General features: G+C 38.8%; 1 pseudogene across 1 annotated transcript; it reads left to right on the plus strand.

The window, feature by feature from the left end:
* The first annotated feature begins 2,204 nt into the window (after nucleotides 1-2,204).
* Nucleotides 2,205-5,498, plus strand: LOC148731885 (uncharacterized; annotated as a pseudogene). The gene is made up of 4 exons (XR_016002000.1): nucleotides 2,205-2,247; nucleotides 3,774-3,903; nucleotides 3,963-4,257; nucleotides 4,934-5,498. The product of XR_016002000.1 is annotated as an uncharacterized LOC148731885 (transcript).
* The last annotated feature ends 17,459 nt before the right edge of the window (nucleotides 5,499-22,957 follow it).

The raw sequence follows: 22,957 nt of genomic DNA on the forward strand, positions 1-22,957 counted from the left end.
AGTATTTTTAGGTCTATAATTTTATTAACTAGATAATACTATCAATCATTAATCTAAGCATTATATTACGTTTACACATAAGTCTTATTTTATATTATATTACAACTATTGTTTATGTATCTTTTTATTTATCTACTTATACGCGACCCCACAAGCTGCATAGCTTCAATATTTATCGCTTGAATAAAGGTTTTACTTACTTACTTACTATCCGTAGATCTCGCGAGTCTAGGAGGGTTGTTTTCTTCAGTGGCACGAAGCAAAGGGAGGGTCCGTGGTTCAGGGGGGTCAGGGGGGTCAGGGGGTCCGGGCGCCTTCGGGTCCAGATTCCCCCTTCCCACTCCTGTGGGTTTTTTCACTTCTTGTCTGATATCAATATTCTTACAACGACAAGATCATATATTGCTTTTACGTTCTTTTTCTTCGTTTCTTTTTGTTATTTATCTTTAACCACGAGGGAAGGCTGGGTAGGGACATGGGTTGGTCGAAAAACATTTTAGACCCCATGTCAAAAATGACTGGATCCGGTCCTATTGGCTTTTGGTTGCTATTTAAATTATTATGACAATGCTTTCGTCAAAACACTTCGACAAGTTGACTTCGCAATGTTCCTTATTCATTTCTCACTAAATCTTTTCTCTGTGGACAGGATGAGCTGAAAAAGTTAGAGAAGGATAACGATCGAACGCTACACGAGGCAAGACTTAAAAACATGCTATTCAACCTCGTATTGTTTAATTGAATTTTCGGGTCAGTGTGAGTGTCTGACCAAATGCGCACCTACCCCTCCCCTAACCCAACACTAACACCAACTTGTTACTAGTTGACTGTTGTTGTTGGGCTAGGGGAGGGGTTCGTATGTAGTTATTTGGATTTTAGCAGATACAAGTTTTCAGTGCAGTAGTTTTCGGTTAAGAAAGGGGAATACAACTTGCAAAATTTGCTGGTTTGTACGATTTTCTCAGTTTCCCGGTGCCGATGATAGTTGTTACTCTGCAGAGCTATCTTTCAATCAGAATCGTTGACAAAAAAGAGGTTTTGTTGAACAACTGAAATGTATAAGAATCTGTCATCGCTTTCGCGTTAGATCCCTATAATGAACTTCCACTTGCGACATTTCTTGAAGATTAGAGGCTTTAGACGATCACGTGACCGACAGGAGATGGTAAGGTGGCTGAAAATTTACAAAAAAGAGGTTTTGTTGAACAACTGAAATGTACAAGAATCTGTCATCGCTTTCGCGTTAGATCCCTATAATGAACTTCCACTTGCGACATTTCTTGAAGATTAGAGGCTTTAGGCGTTGATAACAAAAAATAGGGTGATTTGTCCTTTTAACAAAAGTGAGAGTGATATGTCGTTTTTAATATTGTTTTCAGGGAGCTGGAAGAACACGATAGACGATCACGTGACCGACAGGAGATGGTAAGGTGGCTGACAATTTACAACAAATTCTGGAAAGTTTGCCAGAAATGTGATTCATAAATCATTTGATTTCTAAGCAGGAAATCGTGAGCAATTCTGAAGTGGACGAACTCGAGAGGTAAACAGCATTATTTATAAGTTGAAATCTTTAACACGTCATTCTTAGAATGAATCTTGTATATCTAAGGTATTCCTCTAAATTTTTAACAATTTGAATTTTGGTTTTGTTTTGTTTGGTTTGTTTTCTGAACATACCATAAGTTTTAAGCATGCGCAAGCAATAACAGGTCAACTTCTTATTGATTTGGTTTTTAAGTGTTGCTTAGTAGTTCTTTTTCGATCCACTATGCAAACAAGATCTTGGTTCGGGGGTTTTGTGGTTCATCTTATTTAATCTAAGATCTACTTTTATCTAAAAGTATTTAGGCGAATGAAAAACATCTTCTTTTCAGTTAGGACACTAATCTTCCCTACCCCAGCCCCCCCCCCCCCCCTTAAGTACCCCATCCGACAAAGCTAAGAATTCTTCAACAGGCAACTTGACTATTTCCTTTCATATCTTTATGTAGAAAAAATGCGCAGCTCACGGAAGAAATAAGGGGTATTGAACACAAAGTACGGCTATGGTTTTATTCACATGCAAGAGCGTTTGTCGCTCTCCTTAAGCTTAGGAATTTCAACCGCTTTAAATGACTGCTTTGATTTTATTTCTGCTGTAGAATTTCAAGAATAAACACAACACTAATTGTTTTTCATTACTATATTTCCCATTAGATTGAAATTTTGTTTTCCACTATAGCAGCATTAACCACGACAATACAGGTTTGTGAACAGCTTTTAGCTTCACAACCTAAAAATAAAGTGGCGTACAGAAGCTGCCAATAGGCCATTTTACAGCTGTGTACTTAGTTGCCAAGCCTTTGATTTGGAGTGAGGCTAAAGATGGCCTTGTCGTGATAGAGACCTGTATCTAGCTAGCATGATAACAAAGGGATTTACAATTTAAAGACGCCAAGGTTTGTATCATAACAAGGTCATCCCTCTCCTCACTCCCGTTAAAAGGCTTGGCAACCAAGCACACAACTGTAAAGTGGACTATTAGTGATCGTCTATCTCCTTTTTACTTGTCAACGGACGCCACATGTGTTTCATGAATCATCGTTGCCTTAAAATTGCAAGCTAAGAGCATAATAAAATAATAATAATAATATAGATTTTTAGAGCGCCATATCCTAAAAGCTCTATGGCGCTTTACAATTTTGAAAATAAATAAAAAATAAAAATAAATAAAAAAAAATAAAAAAAATAAATAAAAAGAGCACTGTGATGAACAATCGGAAGCCAAGAAAGTTTGTCCCAGAAAGCTCGATGAGAACTCCAATGAGACTTGCATGGATTTTAGTGCTGATGCGATTTCAGTAAACCATGATCACTCGTACTTTTGCCGCAGGGTCTGGCAAAACACCCTCGTCTGTGGCAAGTAATTCGGCCATGATATGATTTTCATTTTTACTTTCCCCTTCCGTCACTTTCGGGAGCTTCATTGAATGAGCATTAAACGCAAGCTCAACCAACTCGGCCTTTCTTTTACACTTTCCTTCCGAGTTTGTATCCTTCTACCTTGAAGGAAGGTTCGCAACCACGGCAACTTTTGACGCTGAAAGTATTGTAGATTGATCTCACCTTTTTTTCCGACGTGGCCATGACAAAGATGATTACTTCAATTTACTTTCAACTCGAAGAAACTACGAATTTACACTAGAAAAACGATAATAATCCAAGAAAGCAGTTTCTGCTCGAAGATGTGAACAACCAAAGCTCGATTCGAATGAGTTTTCTTCCTTGGAGCCTCGCTTGGGTGTTCAAGTCTCGCTACCAGTCTCTCACGTTGAAATATATCGAAATTGGTCTATTGGCAAGCATTTTCATGAAGCGCATGGTAGGAGGGATCGTTTGAATGATAGTCATTTTAAGATTCTGAGAGAGTGTCAAAGCAAATTTGATTGTTTAGTGTTTGAAATGCTTTATATTAAGAAATTCAAACTTAATCTGAACGTGCAAACGGACTCCATACGTGTTAAACTTTTTGTTTAACCCGCAAATTATCTTATCTTATTGTTCGTTTTTAGTATTTATAGAACTTATTTTTATACATTCTTGACTCGATAATGACGTTATGTTAACGTCGAAACGTCGTCGATTTTAGCTTTCTATAGCTTTTTATCGTTTTTAAATTTACAATGTTATCAAGCAACGTTTGTCGCAAGTTTTTATCGTCAAATGTTATTCCAAGTCACTTCTTCTACGTATGTCAATCAATTCTTAATTATTTGATCATTTCCTATCAGATCTGCCAAGCTCTGCTGGTAATAATCACGTCATCGTAAGCAAATGCAGTGAAGATATGGAAATTGAAAAAAGCATGATGTGTGCACATATGTTTCTTAAGAAAATGAAAGATGGTCCCGTAAACTGCAGGTTTGTTATTTCATTCCTTTACTAACACCGTTATTTTGATTTTGTTCTCACCTTTGCAGTCACGAATTGATGAAATTCATGGGCTGCATTAATTAAGAACTTTATGCTTGACCAGTGCTACGGTGATTACCTCAAAACTCACCACAGTATGATGGAGCCAATAGGACCAATCACCGCCATGAGAGCCAAACATTACAATTTCGGTCGGTTGTTTTGTGGTGTGGACGGAAGTGGTTATAACGTCATCACTGACATGCTGAAATGCAAGAAAGAGTTTTACGACAAAGGAAAAAAATGCGCTAAGCCATTCCACGACAAATTCAAGGCTAAGGCTAAACCAGAGGACTTATGCAAGTAAGATACCGATATTCAATGGAGTGTCCAAAGTAATCTGCGATTGCTTTGGTTTGTCCTTTCTAAGCAGTGTGATTGGTTAAAAAAACTCCCGCCACGTTCTCGACCAATACGTAAAGCGAGTAATTAATCAATCACGATTTGGTTACTCGGGTTTTCCGCCCATCAGGCAGTTTGTCGTTTTCTAATCTTTTGACATCTGTTTTGCTGTTGTGATAACCTTGCTTTTGTTCTTGCTTTTTGCGACTCTCAATCGAAAAGCGCTCAAACAAACTTTTACGAGATTTCTTTAAGGAGTCTATCATAAGGCCTAACGCATGCTCTTTACGAGGCCTTTACTTTTGCACAACAAAAGCTTTAGAGGTAACAACTTGAACTGTGATGAATTTGCCTAAACCCAGGACTAACTCGTTAAGTTGGAATAACCCTCTGATTTTGTCAGAAACGGTTGAGTAGGAGTTACTTTGATAAACACATTACACTAGATCTTGATACGTAAATGAGTCATTTATACAGTTGTGACGGTAATTAACTTTGCAAAGCAAATTATAGGGAAAACTCCCTTTAATCACCTGGTTCTGCATGCTAAATAGATTTTTTCAAAAATGGAAGCTCTTAAAGATTTGCTTACTTCTCAGTTGAAATAATAATCATCAAAACTGCGTATTTATTTCAGATATTTCATGTAAGCAAAGGAGTGTCAGGGAGATTTGATGAAGAAGTACTGCACACTAAGCAAGCCCCCAAAATATGATCCTTTCAATCCATTCCGTCCTGGCGAAAAGGATCCATCTCCTGGAGCAGGAAAATTGTACAAGAGTGTGGCCCTTGCATTTACGGATCTTGCTCTTCATCTTTACGGGTCTTCTCTCTTCTCTTCTTCATATAAGCCTCACTGAGATTGGGAGTGCACAGGAGTTTCCCAATATGCAATAGAACACTGTAGAATCGTAGACAAGAAATTAAACAATAGAAGATGGCTCGAACCGCAGAATTTAGCGAAATCTCTTTAGTGCAGATGTCGAATGCATCCGTCAGTCACGAAGCTCAGAAATGATTCTTCTCTTGAATCAGCCATTTGAAGATTTTGCCAGCTGTTATGCTGATTCCAAGTGTTATTTTTCTTAGTTATCATTTCCTTTTTATCATTATCATTCATACTACATATATCATGTTTGATTTTTTTCCTGTTTTCTTTTAGTACTAGCACTGGAAATACACAGTAGAGCGCTTCTCACACATATCAGTGGGATGTTTCACTGTTGTTGCAGATAGTAAATTACAAGCGGACTAACTAATTTGCTTTTATAAAGCTGATGTTGCAAGCGTTTACCCTTCTTTAGAGCGAATTAACTGACCGACAAACTGACTGACTGTCGGGTTTGCTGGCAGGCTAATAAGCTGACTGACTAACTGGTCATAACAGACTTTTCCATTTTGTTATGGTGTAAGTTATTTCGCACAATACAGCTGTTATTCGTTGTGGGGAATTATAAGTGGGGACCTACTAGTCATAGTGTTGGAGAGAATCGTTTGTACAACTACGCAGCGTTTGTGGCCCTCAGCTATCACGGGATAATTTCTACCGGTGGTCACTGCATGTGCGATGATATAACAAACGACAACCTGTGGATCGGAGATTTTTGGAAAGTTTACGTCCACTGAAGTACAGCTGCGTGAATAACTTTGTGACAGAACAAAGAAAAACAGTGAACTAGTTAAATAGAATTTACTATCATATAAAACTGTCCTCTGGCTATATGCCTTTCGGCCGAGGATTTTAAATTTCGCAAATTTTCGCATCTAGGTCAAATAAAAGCAATCCTCGCAAATCAGGCGATGTTGTGGTTCAGTGAACTTATATGGTTCACTAAAACAATTATTCACCTCAGCGTCAGTGAAAGTGGTTGATATTGTAACAATAGGATTCAAGTAGAGATTGTTTAACGTCAGGCGACCTTAGCGCAAAGGTCACGTGTGTGCAACTAGCGAGCAATGTCACGAGAACACGATATATCCATTGAGTTCTGAGTTAAGCCTCTTGTATCTTGTTGTTTGTAATCTTGCGGCTCGTTACAGATATTTTTCCTCCACTTCGGTGAATAATTGTTAATTATAGCTTATATTCTCCATCGTTTATTTGCTCACCTATTGTTTACATTTAGTTTGGTCGGGCGTTGTTTAAAACGAGCCTTAGGCTCGCGGGATACTTCAACCGTGAAAGAGATGAAATGCCAGATTCGTGTGACTCCTTTTTTCGTACGGATGGCGATCACTTCTATGTTCAGACATTAAATAAAGTTATTCTCATCCTTATTATTACAGAACTTTTACTGAAAATTATTTCAAACTATTTGAGAGTAACAGGTGATTATGATTTTAGTTTTATTGAAAGTGGAATGGAAGTACGTAAGAGTAGAATATGACATACTAGACATAGTGTTGGAGAGAATCGTTTGTACAACTACGCAGCGTTTGTAGCCTTCAGCTATCACTGGATAATTTCTACCGGTGGCCACTGCATGTGCGATGATAAAACAAACTACAACCTGTCGACCGCAGATTTTTGGAAAGTTGATGACCGCTGAAGTACAGCTGCGTGAATAACTTTATAACAGAACAAAGCAAAAAAGTGAAAAAGTCAAATAGATTTTACTATCATATAAAACTGTCCTCTGGCTATATGCCATTCGGCCGAGGATTTCATATTTTGGAAATTTTCGCATCTCAGTCAATTAAAAGCAATCCTCGCAAATCAGGCGATGATGTGGTTCATCGAACTTATATGATTCACTAAAACAATTATTCACCTCAGCGTCAGTGAAAGTAGTGGATATTGTAACAATAGGATTCAAGTAGAGATTGTTTAACGTCAGGTGACCTTGGCGCAATGGTCACGAGTGAGCAACTAGCGAGCGATGTCATGAGAACACGAGCTCTGAATATATATCCACTGAGTTCTGAGTTAAGCCTCTTGTGTCTTGTTGTTTGTAATCTTGCGGCTCGTTACAGATATTTTTCCTCCACTTCGGTGAATAATTGTTAATTATAGCTTATATTCTCCATCGTTTATTTGCCGACATATTGTTTACATTTAGTTTTGTCGGGCGTTGTTTAAAACGAGCCTTTCGCTCGGGGGATACTTCAGCCGTGAAAAAGATGAAATGCCAGATTCGTGCGACTCCCTTTTTCGAACAGATGGCGATCACTTCTATCTTTCAGACATTAAATAAAGCTATTCTCATCCTTACTACCACAGAACTTTTACTGAAAATTATTTCAAACTATCTGAGAGTAACGGGTGATTATGAATTTAGTTTTATTGAAAGTGGAATGAAAGTAAGTAAAAGAAAAATATGACATACTAGTCATAGTGTTGGAGAGAATCGTTTGTACAACTACGCAGCGTTTGTGGCCCTCCAATATCACTGGATAATTTCTACCGCTGGCCACTGGATTTGCTATGATAAAACAAACGACAAACTCTTAACCACAGATTTTTGGAAAATTTATGTCCGCTGAAGTACAGCTGCTTGAATAACTTTGTAACAGAACAAAGAAAAAAAGGGAAAAAGTCAAATAGAATTTATTAGCATATAAAACTGTCCTCTGGCTATATGCCTGTCGGCCGAGGATTTTAAATTTCGAAAATTTTCGCATCTAGGTCAACTAAAAGCAATCCTCGCAAATCAGGTGATGTTGTGGTTCAGCGAACTTATATGGTTCACCAAAACAATTATTCACCTCAGCGTCAGTGAAAGTGGTGGATATTGTAACAATAGGATTAAAGTAGAGATTGTTTAACGTGAGGTGACCTTAGCGCAAAGGTCACGTGTGTGCAACTAGCGAGCGATGTCAAGAGAACACGAGCTCTGAATATATATCCATTGAGTTCTGAGCTCATCCTCTTGTATCTTGTTGTTTGTAATCTTGCGGCTCGTTACAGATATTTTTCCTCCACTTCGGTGAATAATTGATAATTATAAGTTATATTCTCCATTGTTTTTTTTTTGCCAACATATCGTTTACAATTAGTTTTGTCGGGCGTTGTTTAAAACGAGCCTTTCGCTCGGGGGATACTTTAGCCGTGAAAGACATGAAATGTCAGATTCGTGTGACTCTTTTTTTTCGAACAGATGGCGATAACTTCTATGTTTCAGACATTACATAAAGTTATTCTCATCCTTATTACCACAGAACTTTTACTGAAAGTTATTTCAAACTGTTTGAGAGTAACAGGTGATTATGAATTTAGTTTTATTGAAAGTGGAATGGAAGATCGTAAAAGAAAAATATGACATACTAGTCATAGTGTTGGAGAGAATCGTTTGTACAACTATGCCGCGTTTGTGGCCCTCCAATATCACTGGATAATTTCTACCGCTGGCCACTGGATGTGCGATGATAAAAAAAAAACGACAAACTGTTGATCGGAGATTTTTGGAAAATTTATGTCCGCTGAAGTACAGCTGCTTGAATAACTTTGTAACAGAACAAAGCAAAAAAGGGAAAAAGTCAAATAGAATTTATTAGCATATAAAACTGTCTTCTGGCTATATGCCTGTCAGCCGAGGATTTTAAATTTCGCAAATTTTCGCATCTAGGTCAACTAAAAGCAATCCTCGCAAATCAGGCGATGTTGTGGTTCAGCGAACGTATATGGTTCACTAAAACAATTATTCACCTCAGCGTCAGTGAAAGTGGTGGATATTGTAACAATAGGATTAAAGTAGAGATTGTTTAATGTCAGTTGACTTTGGCGCAAAGGTCACGTGTACGCAAATAGCGAGCGATGTCACGAGAACACGAGCTCTGAATATGTATCCATTGAGTTCTGAGTTAAGCCTCTTGTGTCTTGTTGTTTGTAATCTTGCGGCTCGTTACAGATATTTTTCTCCACATCGGTAAAATAGTTGTTAATTATAGGTTATATTCTCCATCGTTTATTTGCCTACATATTGTTTACATTTAGTTTGGTTGACAGTTGTTTAAAACGAGCTTTTGGGTCGGGAGATACTTAAGCCGTGAAAGAGATAAAATGCAAGATTCGTGTGATTCCTTTTTTCGTACGAATGGCGATCACTTCTATGTTTTAGACATTAAATAAAGTTACTGTTATCTTCATTACCACAGAACTTTACGGAAAAATTTTTTAAACTATTTGAGAGCAACAGGTGATTATGATTTTAGTTTTATTGAAAGTGGAATGAAAGTACGTAAACGAAAAAAAAAACTTTTATTGTTGATATTCCCTGTGACAACACCCGCCGCGGCATGACTAACGCTAAAAAGGCTCTATACAATTCCTCATAATAAAATTATAAGGAATTGTATGAAGCTCTCCGGGATACTTAAAGTGCAAGCCCAGTGTGTCTTCTCTTGATATTGTTTACATTTTGTTTGATTGAGCGTTCTTTAAAACAAGCCTTCGGCTCGGTAGATTGGGCGATCACTCCTATGTTTTAGACATTATAAAATAACGTTATTCTTATCCTTATTACCTTGGAATTTTCATTGAAGATTATTTCAAATTATTTGAGAGTAACAGGTGATTATTATTTTAGTTTTATTGAAAGCGGAATGGAAGCATATAAAAGAAAATAGAAAACCTTTATTGTTGATATTCCCGGTACATGCAGATGAGGTACCAGTCGAAAGCCTTATTATCTGGCGATATTTATCACATCAAAAAGGTTTAATTCCTTTTTCAATTTTATTTTTTCCCTATTTTAGATTTTATGCCACAAAAGAATGAAAAGTACCAAAGGGTCGATCTGTCAATTTAAGTATTGTGTGCAGTATGACTGTTTAAAGTTGTATAATTACTAGACATTAATTAAGAAAAACTTCTAAGGCTATAGTCAGTTGGTTTTGAGATCTTTGGGTCACGAAAATCGTCAAGAGTGCAAGCGGTGTCGATGACAGATGGCTGTCCTCTCGTTTTGGTTCATTTTGGCATCATATTCAGTAAAAACAGTTGCTCAGCGATGCAAATTTACACAGCAATCTGAACATGGCTCGGTTCTACTTGATCACGTTTACGAATCGTTTACTGTGGATCGGTTGGTTTCGTGTTACATTGCCTGCAATTTACAGCCTGCGTGCCAAAGCCTTAACTTTAGACTGGTGGACAAAACTTGCCAGTTTAACGACGAAACTAAGATTTCCCGCCCAGCCAGTGTAAAGCAGAATGAAGGGTTTATTTATGCTGATAACCCAGATCGTGGTAAGAATATCCTTAAGGAACTGTTAGGATGTATAATGTTACATTTACATTTAAATGAGTCTGCCATGGTGTAATTCAACAAACTAGTATAGGCAACCCCAATTGTTTTCCTTGCTACTTCGACGACTGCAAAACATTAGAGGAGAAAACTAAAGGAAACTTGAATAAAGGGACTAAGTTTCTAAGGGAACTGCGGTGCTGCGTCGTTGGGGGTAACAAAGTAATTTGGTTATATGGACTAAGTTGAAATTGTAAATTGGCCACCATAGAGAGAAAAAAAGCTGACGTTTCGAGCCTGTTAGCCCTTCGTAAGAGCGAGTGCGCTCTGACGAAGGGCTAACGCTCGAAACGTCAGCCTTTTAACTCTCTACGGTGGTCAATTTACAAATTCACTAAGTTAATATAACCAAAATACGGGAAACTTGGGTACGTAATCAGTCCCATTCGCTACAAGATCTCGAGATTACGTAACTGGTCCGCGTCATTCAATAAAAATTTAACTTTAACTGTTATATTTGCTAAAATCTAACCCTTTTTCGTCATATCAACCCACTTCTAATTGCCAAACGGCATATACGCTACCCCATAAAGAACCTTTACTTATGGTATTACACTTTTGCATACTTGTTACCAACCGCAAATTGCGATTCAAGTCGTTCAATACCAAGTAATAGGTGCCTTAATTTAGGAAGTTTAATTGTGCTTCTAACAGTCGCATGACATGCTGCTGACGCATGCTATGTATGATGATTTGTTTGCATACTTTATTTGTAGCTTTAGTCGGGTCAGTTCCCTTTAGACCTGGAATGTCTTGTCAAGATATAATTCAGAGGGGAGATTCTACAGGGACTGGAGAGTACTGGGTCAACCCACAAGGCAATGGGAGCCCCTTCAAGACTTTCTGTGACATGAGAACTGCTGGAGGTACGGTTGCATTTAGTGTTTCCAATTATAGATTTTTTTCGGTATTAACATAATTATGGTGTTTTTTTAACACAAAGGAGGCTGGATGTTGGTGTCGAACGTTATTTTGGCAAGCTCTTCATCTTCATGGTGGAATGGCGTTGCCGAACAAACCTTTCAAGGAATCAGTAACTATAGAAACGGCACAATGGCCTTAGCCAAAAGCGCTATGAAGCAGCTAAGAGCCCACACAAACTTCACCCAAATAAGATTTCACTGCAGCAAAGAAAAAGGAACAACATTCCACGTTGCAACGACTCTGAACAACAAAGGCGCAGAAGTGGTGCGATTTTTCAGCGGTGAAAGAGATGAAATGCCAGATTCGTGCGACTCCTTTTTTCGTATGGATGGCGATAACTCAAGGCTGGCTCAGAATTGTGCGAAATGGGCACATCGTGGTAAATGGGGACATACTAGTCATAGTGCTGGAGAGAATCGCCTGTACAACCACGCAGCATTTGTAGCCAACAAATATCACTGGTTAATTTCTTCTTTTGGCCACAGGCTGTGTGATGATAATACTAACAATAACCTGTCAACCGGAGATTTTTGGAAAATCTATGTTCGTTGAAACTTTGTGACAGAGAGATGCCCTGAAATGAGGTTGAAGCAATTGCATCCCGATTGCAAGAATTTAACACACAATCAGAGCTTGATTCCACTGACGATCTCCGTGAAAAGGAACTCAGGCCATAGACATTAGTTCATTAATTGTCTAGAAGAATGCACATATCGCGTACTCGTTGATTTCTCGTTAACGTTCAAGAAATAATCTGAACAGCGAAGTTATCTAATCTGCTCATTCGACTCATTTGCATTTATTTGAAATGTGAAGCGTCTAAATTAAATCATAACAAGCGATTAATTATAATAATAATAATCCATTTATATAGCGCCTTTTCTACAAGATTCAAGGGGCGCTGTTTACAAAAATTTGTTGAAGCTAGAAAGTAAGAATAATTACAAGAAATTGACATTAAAACTAGGCACTAACTACACAATATATAAATGTACACGATAGACAGGTTATTTATCGATTCATAAACGTCACGATTCATAAGCTTGAATAAAAAGAAATGTTTTAAGTTTGCGTTTAAAATCGTTGAGTTTGCAGATTTAATTTCCTCAGGTAAGTTATTCCAAAGTTTCGTAGCAGCAACAGAAAAAGCTCGTTTACCATTTGAATTTAGATTAAAAAAGGGTTTAACTGATAGATTCTTATTAGGGGATGTAAGACTGCGGTTGGGTGTATACACTTGAAGGAGTTCCTATATATAGATTGGAGCGCGATCATGTAGCACTTTGTAGGTAATTAACATAATTTTAAATTCAATGCGAAGGGAAACAGGGAGCCAGTGAAGATCTCTCAGGACTGGAGTAATATGGCAAAAATGGCTGACAAGGCGAGCGGCAGAATTTTGAACATGTTGAAGCTTTCGATTAAGATAGGATGTAGGCCGTACAATAGAGAATTACGATAATCAAGTTTAGAAACTACCGAGGGATGAATAATGATCTTTGCTGCATCATAAGTAAGATATTTGCGTATGAAGCCTATGTTACGAAGATGGAAGAAGGACGATTTACAGACTGCATTGAGATGAGGTACCATACAAAGGGAATGATCAAAGATAACACGAATATTTCGCGCACTGGGGTAGCAGGATACGGTCTCATTTGATATATCAACAGAATACAGTGGCGGCCGAGGTCGATGGGAAGAGGATATCACGAGAACCCCAGAGGACGATGGGAAGAGGATATCACGAGAACCCCATAGGACGATGGGAAGAAGATATCACGATAACTTCAGACTTATCTTTATTTTATTTCAACTTGTTGAAAAGCATCCATCCATCCATGTCCCGAATACAGTTTACCAATTTGGTGTTACTCAGATTCATATTAGGAACAGACGACGTCCTGAACGTAATATATAGGTGAGTGTCATCGGCATAAAAATGATAGAAGATTTGATGTTGTCGATGAACTAAATGGAAAATAATGAACATTTCTAGTGCAACTGAATATATTTTTTGAAGCACTTTTCTCAGTGTTAGTTATCCAAAGACTAGATTGTATGCTGCTGTAACTGAGTTACAATTTTGGCCCACAAATAAGAAAAGTTAAACGTATGTAACTTTAGAACTATTATACTATAACAGTCAGCGAACTCTGTCTACGAAAACACGAATAGACCTCCGGCCAAAACCGGAAAAATCGCGAAAGCGAAGGACGAAGCATAGAACGAGGAGTCGATGAGAACTCAAAATAAAAAAATAAACAAATCGCTTGACGCGGGAAAACGCGACTGACCAAGTCGTGCTTGGGTTTAGCTTTGAATCTAATTGGTTGAGAAAACTGTGCGATTTTCAGACCAATCACAGAGCAGAGTGATGCAGAACTTGCGCAATTCTAGATCACTCTCCACACTATATTGAAAACTGCTTTACTATCCTAGCATGGATTACTTAACTTTCGGTGAAGTACTGAAGTGTTTTTCTTGAAGATCATAGGAGTTCACGCCCACAAGCGATTAGTATACCTTGATGATTTACCACCTTTTTGACGAAAATATCTATTTTTATAGTTTGAAAATTGTACGTTTAGGTAATTGACTTTTGCTTGACTCAGAAAAAATAATTTGAAAAAGGAGACCCTACGAAGGATTAAAGTATACTAAACGGAGAGATTCAGTGCAGGTTTTTCCCCTTTTGTCACAGATACAATAAGGCCTTATAATTGACTAGTACCTTAAATGCTAAGAGGGCTCATTAAATAAACAAAGGCTTAACTACTCGGAAGCCGCTTACATGCATTTGAGCTGGCAATGGAGAACCTTATTAGCAGCCCATCCGCAACGATTCCTTTCAGATGCGATACCCAGCTAAGATTTCTTGTGTTGCCCCAACTAAGATTTCTTGTGACCCTTTTGAAATAGCGTTTGAGTATTTTCCATCATTTGTCAAGTTATAAAAAGCTTCATCTCTGTTATGGATTCTCTAACTGATCGATTCAAAAGAAGAAAGACCATAAAGGTAGAAACTAAGAACTGTTCATCTTTTCAAGTCGATAAAAATTTTTGAAACATCACGGTTCAAATGAGACTTCAAGATGCACACAAGATGCAAAAATGAACGATTTCTCTTATTTCCCTTTATTTCTTTCCTTTTTTGCACTTTGGGTTGACAAAACCGCGAGCTATCCTGAACTGTTTAATATTGCATGAAATAAATAAAAAGTGCTATAAATGTCCTTAAACCAATTGGCTTAGAGGTCTTCCAATATAAAACACTTTTGAGGCTGTGGTCACTCTCGAGCCAGATGGCTGTTTTCTCGTTTTGACTCATTTTGGCCTCATATTCGATGAACACATTTGCTCAGCACTGTTGATTGACACAGCGTTCTGAGTATGGCTTGGTTCTACTTGGTCACGTATACAAATCGTTTACTTTGGATCGGTTGCATTCCTGTTACACTGCGTGCTATTCACAGCCTGTGTGTCAAAGCCAGTTAACATTAGGTTGATGGACAAAACTTGTCAGCACAACAACAAAACTAAGGTTTCCCGCCTAGCCAGTGTGAAGCCGAATAAAGGGTTTATAAAAAATAAAAATAAAAAAAGCATTTATATAGCGCTAAGTCCGACTAGTTCTCCGTAGCGCTTTACAAAATTATAGACTAATTTACACAGCAATTAAATATTACTGCTGGCAACCTAAATCGCGTTGAGAATGTGTTTTAGATGCCCCAGGAAACGCCCATGCACGTTTATCGACCTTTGTCTTTTAAACGTTTGAAGTTACATATTTTGCATGGCTCTGTCTTAATGTATTTAGATCAACTTGTTTGAGCCACTACAATTTAAAACTTTGTTACTCTGATTGCTGATGAAATCACTAGGAAAAATTATTAGCATCTAAAATTATCCTCTGACAATATGCCTGACGTTTACAGCCTTGTATTTTGAATCTCCAAGATTTTCACATCTAGGTCAACTAAAAGGAATCCCCACGGATCTGGCTGTAATGTAGCTCAGGAAACATACATGGTCTTGTCACGTGCACTTCCTCTTTATACACACGAAACCGACTCCCGGTTTCCACCAAGTCCTTGACTAGTGTTCTCCAGTTTCACTCTAACTTGGTCAATGTCGAGCTTTAAGGGCGCCAGCGCTTTAAATGTAAATAAACATACCTCAAACCTGCCTTGTTCATTCTGACTTTGTAAGCTAGTGTAAGTATGGATATTGATCTTGGACATATTAAGTGTAATTTTCATTGGTATGTACACACAGGTGAATAGTGCTGTTTGCATGCCCTGATTGGCTGGTTCGGAAGTGGTTAGCAAGTACTATTCACTTTCGAGTGGCTGAAGAGACAAATCGCGCGTCAAAGATTTAATTTCCGACTAATTGTTATTGGTACACTGACAGAAATAGACTAATACTTTTGGTTTCTGTGGTATATACTTAAAGAGTTGTTTACCTCAATTTCAGTCAAAGTGGTGGATATTTACCTCCAATTCGGTGAATAATTGTTAACTATAGCTTATATTCTCTATCGTTCATTTACGCGCTCATTGTTTACATTTAGTTTTGTCGAGCGTTTTATAAAAGAAGCCTTTGGCAAGGGAGATGGGCGATCATTTCTATGTTTTAGACATTGAATAAAGTTATTCTTATCCTTCTTACTGAAAATTATTTCAAACTCTTTGAGAGTAACAGGTGATTATGATTTTAGTTTTATTGAAAGTGGAATGGACGTACGTAAAAGAAAAAAAAAAAAAAAGCTTCATTGTTGATATTCCCTGTACATGCAGATGAGAAGCCAGTCGAGAGCCTTATTGTCTGGCGATGTTTATCATATCAAACGGTGAAAAATCTCTGTGGGATATGTTACTCTAACCGAGGTTGCCTATTTCCCTTTTAATGATAACATTTGTGCATTTTTGTTCGTGTCTTTCTGAGATATAGAACATACATACCTTTGCTAGATAGTCGTTAAATAGTAGATTTAAAAAATTTGCTACAGAGGTATATTTGTTAAACGTTCACAAATTGTCAGAGTTGAGCTGCGAACTCCAGATACAAAAGTTATAAATTTTTTTAAAGGTTTAATTCCTTTTTCACTGTTTTTCCCCCTATTTTGGATTTCATACCATAAAAGAATGAAAAGTATCAAAGTGTCGATCCTTCAATTGAAGTATTGTGTGCAGTAGAACTGTTTAAAATTGAATGAGTACTACACATTAATTTTGAAAGAGTGTTAAAGCTACAGCCAGATGGTTTTGAGGTCTTTGGGTCATGAAAATCGTCAAGACTGCAAGCGCTGTCGATAACAGATGGCTGTTTTCTTGTTTTGGTTCATTTTGGCATCGTATTCAGTGAAAACATTTGCTCAGCGATACAAATTGACACAGCGATCTGAAAATGGCTTGGTTCTACTTGATCATGTTTACGAATCGTTCACTGTGGATCAGTTGGTTTCGTGTTACATTGCTTGCAATTCACAGCCTGCGTGCCAAAGCCTTAACTTTAGGCTGATGGAAAAATTGTGGCAGTTTAACAACGAAATCGTGATTTCCCGCCCAGCCAGTGTGAAACAGAATGAAGGGTTTATTTATGCCAACAACCCAGATCGTTGTAAGAATATCTTTATGGCATTGTTTGGATGTTTAATGTTACATTTACAGTTAGATGGGTCTGCCATGGTGTAATTCAACAAACTAGTATGGGCAACCACAATTGTTTTCCTTTTTACTTCGACAAATGCAAAAAATTAGAAGAAAAAATTACAGGAGACTTGGTTACGTAATAAATCCACTTTGTTGCAAGGTCTCGAAATTACGTAATTGGTCACGTCACTCATCAAAAATTTAACTTCGACCGTTTTATTTGCTAAAATCTAACCTTCTATCGTCATATCGACCCATTTCTAACTGCCAAGCAGCATATTTGCTACCCCATCAAGAACCTTATGGTGTTATACTTCTGCATGCTGGTTACCAACCGAAAATTACGATATAAAGCGTTAAATACCTAGTAACAGGTTGGTACCTTAGTTTAGGAAGTTTCAGTGTACTATTTACAGTCGCATAACATGTTGCTGACGCATGCTAAGTATGATGATTTGTTTGCATCTTTTATTTGTAGCTTTAGTAGGGTCAGTTCCCTTTGGAACTTGTCAAAATATAATTCAGAGGGGAGATTCTACAGGGAATGGAGAGTACTGGATCGACCCACAAGGCAATGGGAACCCCTTCAAAGCTTTTTGTGACATGACAACAGCTGGAGGTACGATTGTGTTTCGTGTTTCCAGTTATGGATTTTTTTTTTGTCGGTATTAAAATGATGATGGTGTTTTTTAACTCAAAGGGGGCTGGACGTTGGTGTTGAACGTTACTTTGGGAAGCTCCCGATCTTCATGATGGAATGAACCCTAACCCTAACCCTAACCGCCTCCCGGTTAGCTCAATTGGTTAGAGCGCCGGATTGTGTTGTGCGGGAGGTCGAGGGTTCGAGCCCCGGCCGAGCCAATACTCATGGTCTTAAAATAAGTGAGGAGAATTTGCTACCTTTCTATAATATCAAGAAATGGATAGATATTCTAGTCTTCTCGGATAAGGACGAATAAACCGTAGGCCCCGTTTCCTGCAGGGTTAGGGGTAGGAGACGTTACTTTCCCACGCACGAGATTACTGTGTGGTGGATGTCCTCCCCTGGGGTGGGATGGGAGGGAAGGTGAGATCGTTACATGGACTGAAGCGGCTGCCAGAGGCGCCTGATAATGCTGACGTCCGATCTCAACCTTATCATTGTAACTAGACACGTTTGTTATTTAGAGTGCTTGAGACTTTCTCTCTCTCTTTCGTTGCCGAAAAATCCTTTCAGCCGAATCAGAAACTATAGAAACGGCACAACGGCCTTACCCAAAAGCGCTATGAAGCAGCTAAGAACCCACACAAGCTTCATCCAAATAAGATTTCACTGCAGCAAAGAAAATTAATTGCTGGTATGCCCTGTATATGTAGATGAGGTACCAGTCGTGAACCCTGTCGTATGGCGATGTTTGTCACATCATAGTTAAAAAATCACTGTGGGATATTTACTCCAGCTGAGACTACGTGCGTCGCTTTTCAAAACAACCTTGTGTGTTTTGTCCGTGTTTTTTGAGTTATAAAACATATATACCACTGCTAGATAATCGTCAAATGAAAGATTGAAAGACTTTTATATTGACAGAAATGAATTAATACTTTTGGTGTCTGTGTGGTTTATTCTAAAACATTATTCACCTCAGTGTTAGTGAAAGTGGTGGATATCATGACCTCCACTTTGGTGAATAGTTGTGAATTATAGCTTCTATTCTCTATCTTTTAATTCAAGTACATATTGTTTGCATTTAGTTTTCTCCAGTGTTTTAAAACAAGCCTTTTGTTCAAGAGACTGGGCGATCACTTCTATGTTTTAAACATTAAATAAATTTTTTCTTATCCTCGTTTCTACAGAATTTGCTCTGAAAACTACTTAAAACTCTTTGAGAGTAACAGATAATCGCAATTTTAGGTTTAACGAAAGTGGAATTGAAGTATATGGAAAAAAAAAAGAAAAAAAAGAAAAGCTTTATTGTCGACATGCCCCTCAACGTACATGCAGGCGAGGTAACAGTCGAGAGCCCTGCTCTATGGCGATGTTTATAATATCAGAGTAAAAAATCCCTCCGGGAAATGTTACTCTCACAGAGGTTACGCGCCTCTCTTTTCAAAATAATGTTGGTGTATTTTTTTTCGTGTTGGTTTTCAGTTATAAAACATATACCACAGCTAAAAAGTTATTAAATGATAGATTTAAAGAATAGTAATGATATTGACAGAAACATAATAATACTTTTGGTCCCTGTGTGGCTTATACTAAAGCAATTATTAACCTCAGTGTTAGTAAAAGTGATGGCTATTAACCTTTACTTCTGTGAATAACAGTTAATCATAGCTTACATTCTCCAACGTTCAATTTTGTCGAGCGTCTCGTAAATAAGCCCCTGGCTTGGGAGACTGGGCGATGACGCCCATGCTTTAATATTAAATAAAGTATTTCTTATCCTTATTTCCACGGATTTGGCACTGAAAATTATTTCAAACTCTTTGATCATAAGAGGAACAGGTTCCTGTAGTTTTGTTGTTTATCAAAAGTGGAATGCAAGTTCGTCAAAAATAGAGAAAATTTTAATTAACGATATTCCGTGTACATGCAGGTGAGGTACCATCCGAGAGCACTGTCGTATGGCGATGTATCACATTAAAATAAAAAACAACCCTGTGCGATATTTTACCCTAACTGAGGTAACCTGCCTTGTCACGTTTACGGATACGAACTCTAATCTTTTTTACTTATGTAACTCTTCCATTTTTAGCACAAAGACACTAAGAAACTTTCAATGACTTTCTATTTAATTTGTTAGCGCGCTTTGTTTGATTTCTGTTCCGTGACTAGCGAATATCCGCTCAAAGCTAGCTACATAAAGCTCTGTTCATTTCTATTTCCCGTACGTCAAAGTGTAAGAACTAAATTCGCCTTCTATAAGCAAGTAGCTCAGTTGCGAGGAGTCACTGTAGCGAAAGCATTTCGGAGCCGAACGAAGTTTAGGAGTTCTCTACCCCGGAGTCAAGATCCGATTTTTTACCGCCTGTGCTGTACAAAGACTGCCAGCTTAAGTGAATAAAGAGTTTGATGCTGCTGCTTGTCTAAAGTTCAACACTGTGGTTATACTGGCGAACTCCGGTGCACAACACCACGTGTCTGCGGCATCGGGAATGCGACAGTAAAAAATCGGATCTTGAATTACAGAGAAGATTGAGGTAAGCCGTACCTTGTAGATTTTAAGGAAGGAGCCTATAAATCATGAATAGAAACGGAGAAGGATTAGTCAGCGAAGGAGCGCATGGAGAACACGAACCAGAAAGGAGGTCACGAAAGCCGTCACGAAAGGCTTTACAAAACGCAGTAGAGACAAAGCGTTATGAGGTTAAGCCTTTACAGAAAAAGCTCCTTAACAAAATACAGGCCGCCGAGGGCCTTGATGACAGCCGCAACGTAGAAAGTGTTTTGCGTGATCTCGCCACGACATCAGAAGGATTAAACGTAGTAGTACAGGAGCTGCTTAGTTTATACGCGCAGGACGTAAACCATGACTTTGGAGATGACGTCCTCCTCACTAATGAAACCCTAACGCTTCAACGCGCTTACGCCTTAATGGAACGATTAAACAATAGAAAATCCGACAAAGTGCTAGAGATCGGTTCTGGCGTAAGTCATTGTTCGTCACGCAAAACCAAATCCGCCAAGTCCCTGTCCTCCGCATCTTCAGCAAGTACCGCGAGAATCAAAGCGATCGCAGAAGCCGCCGCGGCACGCGAAAGCGCAGAATTCGAACGAAAGATCGCAGAAAAGGAACTTCAACGCCGAAAGCGTGAGGCAGAGTTAGAACGCGCTCGCGAACAGGAAAGGGCACAGCACGAAAAGGATTTAGCTGTTCTCGCGGCGAACAAAAGGGTCGCAATGGCAGACGCGAAGGTCAAAGCTATCGAACAGGCGATGACAGATGTCGAAATAGGAGAAAACCGTGAATTGCCCGGTGTGCCAAGGGTGAACTTCGAAGAGCGCATTCTTGATTGGGTCCACACGATTCCCAGCCCAGAAACCTTACTCGCCCAAAAAGGGCCACTTGTTCCATCACAAAGCGAGCCAATTCAAAACGCTGCCTCCCCACAGTTTCCTGGCACGTCAGTGCCAAACTTACCCCAGCCGCAGATCGATGACAGTTCACAGCACGTACCCGTCATCGCCTCGACTCCGATAAGAGACGTTACCGGAAGTCAATTAATTGAGACTCTAACGTCAGTAAATCAACAAATAGTCGCCGGTTTAGCTAGACAAAACTTTCCCAAATGTCAACCAGACATTTTCAACGGAGATGCCACGCTTTTCCATCCATGGAAGGCCGCATTTAAAACCATGATCAAAGACGCCGACGTTTCTCCCGTGCAGGAAATAAATTATTTGCGAAGCTTCACTAGCGGGGAACCGCAGCGGTTGGTCGATAATTTTAGAAGACGACAAACCGATCCAGTCACGCTACTCCAGAGTTTGTGGAAGGAGTTAGAAATTCGCTTCGGTAGCGCGGCTATAATCACTAACGCCTTACTGGAGCGCATGCAAAAGGGAGGGTCCGTAGTTCAGGGGTCAGGGGGGTCAGGGAGGTCAGGGGGGTCAAGGGGGTCAGGGGGATCAGGGGGTCAGGGAGGTCAGGGGGTCCGGGCGCCTTCGGGTCCAGATTCCCCCTTCCCACTCCTGTGGGTTTTTTCACTTCTTGTCAGATATCAACATTCTTACAACGACAAGATCATATATTGCCTTTACGTTCTTTTTCTTCGTTTCTTTTTGTTCTTTATTTTTAACCAGGAGGGAAGGCTGGGTAGGGACATAGGTTGGTCGAAAAACATTTTAGACCCCATGTCAAAAATGCCTGGATCCGGTCCTGTCGGCTTTTGGTTGCTATTTAAATTATTATGACAATGCTTTCGTCAAAACACTTCGACAAGTTGACTTCGCAATGTTCCTTATTCATGTCTCACTAAATCTTCTATCTGTGGACAGGATGAGCTGAAAAAGTTGGAGAAGGATAACGAACGCTACACGAGGCAAGACTTAAAAACATGCTATTCAACCTCGTATTGTTTAATTGAATTTTCGGGTCAGTGTGAGTATCTGACCAAATGCGCACCTACCCCTCCCCTAACCCAACACTAACCCCAACTTGTTACTAGTTGACTGTTGTTGTTGGGCTAGGGGAGGGGTTGGTATGTAGTTATTTGGATATTAGCAGATACAAGTTTTCAGTGCAGTAGTTTTCGGTTATGAAAGGGGAATACAACTTGCAAAATTTGCTGGTTTGTACGATTTTCTCAGTTTCCCAGTGCCGATGATAGTTGTTATTCTGCAGAGCTATCTTTCAATCAGAATCGTTGACAAAAAAGAGGTTTTGTTGAACAACTGAAATGTATAAGAATCTGTCATCGCCTTCGCGTTAGATCCCTATAATGATCTTCCACTTGCGACATTTCTTGAAGATTAGAGGCTTTAGGCGTTGATAACAAAAAATAGGGTGATTTGTCCTTTTAACAAAAGTGAGAGTGATCTTTCGTTTTTAATATCGTTTTCAGGGAGGTGGAAGAACACTATAGACGATCACGTGACCGACAGGAGCTTGTAAGGTGGCACAAAATTTACAACAAATTCTGAAAGGTTTGCCAGATATGTGATTCATAAATCCTTTGATTTCTAAGCAGGAAATCGTGAGCAATTCTGATGTGGAGGAACTCGAGAGGTAAACAGCATTATTTGTAAGTTGAAATCTTTAACACTCCATTCTTAGAATGAATCTTGTATATCTAAGGTAATCCTCTAAATTTTTAACAATTTGAATTTTGGTTTTGATTTGTTTTGTTTTGTTT

The sequence above is a fragment of the Stylophora pistillata genome, chromosome 5 (genome assembly GCF_964205215.1).
Source record: "Stylophora pistillata chromosome 5, jaStyPist1.2, whole genome shotgun sequence".
Taxonomy (NCBI): Eukaryota; Metazoa; Cnidaria; class Anthozoa; order Scleractinia; family Pocilloporidae; genus Stylophora; species Stylophora pistillata.